Source organism: Perca fluviatilis, chromosome 4 (genome assembly GCF_010015445.1).
Source record: "Perca fluviatilis chromosome 4, GENO_Pfluv_1.0, whole genome shotgun sequence".
Classification (NCBI taxonomy): Eukaryota; Metazoa; Chordata; class Actinopteri; order Perciformes; family Percidae; genus Perca; species Perca fluviatilis.
Genome location: NC_053115.1, coordinates 3249076 through 3257405, shown reverse-complemented (window position 1 = coordinate 3257405; position 8330 = coordinate 3249076). Strand labels below are relative to the sequence as shown.

Below are 8330 nucleotides of genomic sequence, written 5' to 3'. Positions count from 1 at the left end.
AGCAGGGTTATAATGGGCTGCAAGAGATGAATGTGCCAAAGTACTGATCATCCACTCTCCAGAGAGGGTGTCAAAGTGTCTTCCAGTCCTCCTAGTCTGGATCCATTTCCAGGATAATCTCCAGATGTTCCAGCAGATGTCCCTCACCTTCTGCTCTCTGTGTGTTGCCGTTGTCTTAAAGGTGCCCTGCCACATGTATTTCATGACTTTGTGGTAATGTCTGAAGTTCTACCATGGACTCTGTAACATTTTTTGTGGAAAAAATGCCTTGGTTACCTTGTTTCAAGCCATTCTAGCGTGGTATAGAAAGCCTGCAGGACGACTCAGCTCGATTTCTGCCAGTTCTCATTAATATTCAACAAGCTAAGCTGTTTGAATCTGATTGCCTAACAGCTAGCCAATGAGAGCCTGGCTGTCAGCATCCTTTACCCAGCTCAAAGGGGCGAGCTCATGAATAGTAATGAGCTCAGGCAGTATGATGTCAGACTGACCAGCTTTTGTGATTGGTCTGATTTCTCTGCTTATTTCTGTTCAGTGGCTAGAGCTGACAGAGGAGGTAGCAGTTCATTTTCACATTCACCACATAACACACACACATATGGACTGAACAGATTTCAAATAAATACAAGGAAAAAACGGTTTTGTATGGCAGGGCACCTTTAACACTGTTCGCAACAACAACAAACTTTGAGCTAGCAAGCTACACGCTAGAAATGACAAGTTTTGAGGGAAATTTTGATCGTGCAACAAAGGCAGGGATAGGTCTGGCAACGCGAGACTACTGAACCGCTAAGCGCTCGTGATGAACAGCCCCTGCCATCAGTGTACAAACGTGTGCGTAAAACACTTTGAGTGTTCGGGCTATATAAATGCAGTCCATATACCATCCATTGGGCTGCTTGTTGATCATCGGGCTTGAAAGTAGATTTCTCTTTAGGTAGAAAATGTTCAGTTGGAGGAGGCCAGGATGAAGCTCACCTTCTAAGACTGGGGGGGTAAGATGTGGGAATGTCAGAGATGGTTCTTCCAATGCTCCTTTTCCCCCCCATCTTCCAAAGCAACACATTTCGGTCATTTGTGTCCTCTGGTGTCGCCCCCCCCCCCCCTTTGGTCTCTCAGGGACCCTCGGATCACGAACCTCCAGTCTGTGGCTTCTTTTTCATGTCTGTGTTTTGAGACAAATCTAAAAGTCGTGATTAGTTAGACAAACAGTCGTGATTAGTAACCCAAACCCGCTGAAATACAAGTCAAACAAATATGACATTTACACAACATTTAATTAACATCCTGTAACATCCAGTAACATTTGTCTGTCAAGTCAATGCAGTAGTTTTCCTCTGAAGTAGAAGTACACAGTAAGTCAGTCGTATACAGTCGAGTTGCATATTAATTGCTTTGAGGGCCTTGTGTAAGTTATTTCGGGGTACAATGGTTCTGGAGAAAGCTGCAAGCAGCGATACAGGAGGCCAGGACAATCAGCCCGGTCCAAACAGGCATGACAAATAAATTTAATAATCGATTGATTGAGTCTGTGTACACCAGGGGTGTCAAACTCATTTTAGTTAATGGGCCACATAAAGCCCAATTTGATCTCAAGTGGGCTGATGCCATGATGAGTCTCACAGGCTACTTTCACACCGCAAGTCTTAATGCTTAATTCAGATTTTTTTGTTTGGCTGTTCACATGACCTTTTTAAAAATGTGGCCTATATCAGATTCCAGTGTGAACTGTTTGCGGTTTCGAACTGACCCGCACGATCAAAAGACCAATAACCATGACATCAGACGCAGCACGCTGCTGCACTGAAGTTAGGGAGGTTATGGAGGAAGTCAGCATTTTCAGCTGTAACGTTAATGAGCAGGTGCTGAGGAGGAGAAGAATGAAGAGAAAGAGAGACACATTGGCTATTTTGGCCTTTTGCAGGGTTATGGCTGCAAATTCACTACCGAGGTCTGTGTGCATGCAGAGACGGAGCCAGTGGTGGGACTGCGTTGTGAAAACTTCACAGAGACGCAGGTTAGGGTCGCATAGTTGTGACAAATGTCGACGTAGATTGACGTAAAAGTCGCAAGGAAACATACTATACTATGACTTTTTATCACATACTATACTATGACTTTTTATCACATACTATACTATGACTTTTTATCACATACTATACTATGACTTTTTATCACATACTATACTATGACTTTTTTATAACATACTATACTATGACTATACTATGACTTTTTTATAACATACTATACTATGACTTTTTATCACATACTATACTATGACTTTTTATCACATACTATACTATGACTTTTTATCACATACTATACTATGACTTTTTTATGACATACTATACTATGACTTTTTTATGACATACTATACTATGACTTTTTATCACATACTATACTATGACTTTTTATAACATACTATACTATGACTTTTTTCAACATACTATACTATGACTTTTTTATAACATACTATACTATGACTTTTTATCACATACTATACTATGACTTTTTATCACATACTATACTATGACTTTTTTCAACATACTATACTATGACTTTTTTATAACATACTATACTATGACTTTTTATCACATACTATACTATGACTTTTTATCACATACTATACTATGACTTTTTATAACATACTATACTATGACTATACTATGACTTTTTTATAACATACTATACTATGACTTTTTATCACATACTATACTATGACTTTTTATCACATACTATACTATGACTTTTTTATAACATACTATACTATGACTTTTTATAACATACTATACTATGACTTTTTATAACATACTATACTATGACTTTTTTATCACATACTATACTATGACTTTTTATAACATACTATACTATGATTTTTTATAACATACTATACTATGACTTTTTATAACATTCTATACTATGACTTTTTATCACATACTATACTATGACTTTTTTATGACATACTATACTATGACTTTTTATAATATACTATACTATGACTTTTTATAACATTCTATACTATGACTTTTTATCACATACTATACTATGACTTTTTATAACATACTATACTATGACTTTTTTATAACATACTATACTATGACTTTTTATAACATACTATACTATGATTTTTTTCGACATACTATACTATGACTTTTTATAACATACTATACTATGACTTTTTATCACATACTATACTATGACTTTTTATAACATACTATACTATGACTTTTTATCACATTCTATACTATGACTTTTTATCACATACTATACTATGACTTTTTATAACATACTATACTATGACTTTTTATAACATACTATGACTTTTTTATCACATACTATACTATGACTTTTTATAACATACTATACTATGATTTTTTTCGACATACTATACTATGACTTTTTATAACATACTATACTATGACTTTTTATAACATTCTATACTATGACTTTTTATCACATACTATACTATGACTTTTTTATCACATAATTATACTATGACTTTTTATAACATACTATACTATGACTTTTATCACATACTATACTATGACTTTTTTATCACATACTATACTATGACTTTCGACATACACTATGACTTTTTATCACATACTATACTATGACTTTTTTTCACATACTATACTATGATTTTTTCACATACTATACTATGACTTTTTTTTACTACACATACTCATGATTTTTTATGACATACCATGACTTTTTTCAATCACATACTATACCATGACTTTTTTCTACATACTATACCATGACTTTTTATGACATACTATACTATGACTTTTTTATGACATACTCATACTATGACTTTTTATAACATAATTGTACTATGACTTTTATAACATACTATACTCATGACTTTTTTATCAACATATTATACCATGACTTTTTATAACATACTATACTCATGACTTTTTTATCACATACTATACTATGAACTTTTTATAACATACTATACTATGACTTTTTATCACATACTATACTATGACTTTTTATGACATACTATAACTATGACTTTTTATAACATACTATAATTATGACTTTTTATAACATACTATACTCATGACTTTTTATAACATACTATACTATGACTTTTTATAACATACTATACTATGACTTTTTATAACATACTATACTATACTTTTTATCACATACTCATACTATGACTTTTTATCACATACTATACTATGACTTTTTATCACATACTATACCTTTTTATGATTTTTTATAACATACTATGACTTTTATAACATAACTATACTATGACTTTTTATAACATACTATACTCATGACTTTTTATCACATACTATACTATAAACTTTTATCACATACTATACTATGACTTTTTATAACATACTATACTATGACTTTTATCACATACTATACTATGATCTTTATCACATACTATACTCATGACTTTTTTATGACATACTATACTCATGACTTTTTTATCACATAACTATACTATGATTTTTTATAACATACTATGACTTTTTATAACATACTATACCATGACTTTTTATAACATACTATACTATGACTTTTTTTATCACATACTCATACCATGATTTTTTATAACATACTATGACTTTTTATAACATACTATACTCATGACTTTTTATAACATACTATACTATGACTTTTTTATCACATACCATAACTATGACTTTTTATAACATAATACTAATGACTTTTTATAACATACTATACTATGATTTTTTTTCACATACTATACTATGACTTTTTATAACATACTATACTATGACCTTTTTATAACATACTCATACTCATGACTTTTTATCACATACTATACTATGACTTTTTTTATAATGACATACTAATGACTTTTTTTCACATACTATACTATGATTTTTTTCACATACCATACCATGACTTTTTATCACATACTATACTATGACTTTTTTCTCACATACTATACTCATGATTTTTTCTCACATACCATACTATGACTTTTTTTATAACATACTATGACTTTTTTCAATCACATACTCATAATTATGACTTTTTTCGACATACTATACTATGACTTTTTTATGACATACTATACTATGACTTTTTTATGACATACTATACTATGACTTTTTTCGACATACTATACTATGACTTTTTATCACATACTATACTATGACTTTTTATAACATTCTATACTATGACTTTTTATAACATACTATACTATGACTTTTTATAACATACTATACTATACTATGACTTTTTTATCACATACTATACTATGACTTTTATAACATACTATACTATGACTTTTTATAACATACTATACTATGACTTTTTATAACATACTATACTATGACTTTTTATAACATACTATACTATGACTTTTTTTTCTGACATACTATACTATGACTTTTATAACATTCTATACTCATGACTTTTTATAACATTCTATACTATGACTTTTTTCACATACCATACTATGACTTTTTATAACATACTATACTATGACCTTTTATAACATAACTATACTATGACTTTTTATAACATACTATACTCATGATTTTTATCACATACCATACTCATGACTTTTTTTAACATACCATATAGCTTTTTTTCACATACTCATACTATGACTTTTTTTCAACATACTTATACTCATGACTTTTTTCTGACACACTATAACTATGACTTTTTTCTCACATACTATACTATGATTTTTATGACATAATTATACTATGACTTTTATCACATAACTATACCATGACTTTTATCACATACTATACTATGACTTTTTTATCACATACTATTATGACTTTTTATCACATACTATACTATGACTTTTTATCACATACTATACTATGACTTTTTTATAACATACTATACTCATGACTATATCTATGACCTTTTATAACATACTATACATGACTTTTTATCACATACTCATACTATGACTTTTATCACATACTATACTATGACTTTTTATCACATACTCATACTATGACTTTTTATAACATACTATACTCATGACTTTTTATAACATACTATACTATGACTTTTTATCACATACTATACTATGACTTTTTATAACATACTATACTCATGACCTTTTTTCAACATACTATACTATGACTTTTTATAACATACCATATACTATGACTATACTCATGACTTTTATCACATACTCATAACTATGACTTTTTTTCAACATACTATACTATGACTTTTTTATAACATACTATACTATGACTTTTATCACATACATACTATGACTTTTTATCACATACTATACTATGACTTTTTATAACATACTATACTATGACTATACTATGACCTTTTTTATAACATACTATACTATGACTTTTATCACATACTATACTCATGACTTTTTTATCACATACTATACTATGACTTTTTATGACATACTATACTCATGACTTTTTATAACATACCATACTCATGACTTTTTATAACATACTATACTATGACTTTTTATCACATACTATACTATGACTTTTTATAACATAACTATACTAATGACTTTTATAACATACTATACTATGACTTTTTATAACATACTATACCATGACTTTTTTCACATACTATACTTATGACTTTTTTATCACATACTATACTATGACTTTTATAATATACCTATACTCATGACTTTTTATAACATACTATACTATGACTTTTTTATCACATACTATACTATGACTTTTTTATAACATACTATACTATGACTTTTTTATAACATAACTATACTATGACTTTTTAATAACATACTATACTATGACTTTTTCTCACATACCATAATACTATGACTTTTATAACATACTATACTATGACTTTTTTATCACATACTATAACTATGACTTTTTATAACATACTATACTCATGACTTTTTATCACATCCTATACTATGACTTTTATCACATACTATACTCATGACTTTTTATAACATACTATACTATGACTTTTTATAACATACTCATGACTTTTTTTATCACATACTATACTATGACTTTTATAACATACTATACTATGACTTTTTTTTTCACATACTATACTATGACTTTTTATAACATACAATATACTTACTTTTTATAACATACTATACTCATGACTTTTTATCACATACTATGACTTTTTTATCACATACTATACTATGACTTTTTATAACATACTATACTATGACTTTTTTATCACATACTATACTATGACTTTTTATCACATACTATACTATGACTTTTTTTCGACATACTATACTATGACTTTTTTATCACATACTATACTATGACTTTTTTCGACATACTATACTATGATTTTTTTTTTCTACATACTATACTATGATTTTTTTTCGACATACTATACTATGATTTTTTTATGACATACTATGACTTTTTCAATCACATACTATACTATGACTTTTTTCGACATACTATACTATGACTTTTTTATGACATACTATACTATGACTTTTTTATGACATACTATACTATGACTTTTTTATGACATACTATACTATGACTTTTTATAACATACTATACTATGACTTTTTATAACATACTATACTATGACTTTTTATCACATACTATACTATGACTTTTTATAACATACTATACTATGACTTTTTTATCACATACCTTATACTCATGACTTTTTATAACATCTCTATACTATGACTTTTATCACATACTATACTATGACTTTTTTATAACATAATTATACTATGACTTTTTATAACATACTATACTATGACTTTTTTATAACATACTATACTATGACTTTTTATAACATACTATACTATGACTTTTTATAACATACTATACTATGACTTTTTTATAACATACTATACTATGACTTTTTTATCACATACTATACTATGACTTTTTTATGACATACTATACTATGACTTTTTTATCACATACTATACTATGATTTTTTATAACATACTATGACTTTTTATAACATACTATACTATGACTTTTTATAACATACTATACTATGACTTTTTTATCACATACTATACTATGACTTTTTATCACATACTATACTATGACTTTTTATAACATACTATACTATGACTTTTTATCACATACTATACTATGACTTTTTATCACATACTATACTATGACTTTTTTATGACATACTATACTATGACTTTTTTATCACATACTATACTCATGATTTTTTATAACATACTATGACTTTTTATAACATACTATACTATGACTTTTTTTCTGACATACCATACTCATGATTTTTATGACATACTTTTCATGACTTTTTTCAATCACATACTCATACTCATGACTTTTTTTTCGGACATACTATACTCATGACTTTTT

The 8330-nt window shown here is 28.3% G+C and overlaps 1 pseudogene; it reads left to right on the top strand.

The window, feature by feature from the left end:
• Positions 1–1428: 1428 nt before the first annotated feature.
• The window catches only part of LOC120558190, a 13367-nt pseudogene continuing 6465 nt past the window's right edge, over positions 1429–8330 (top strand).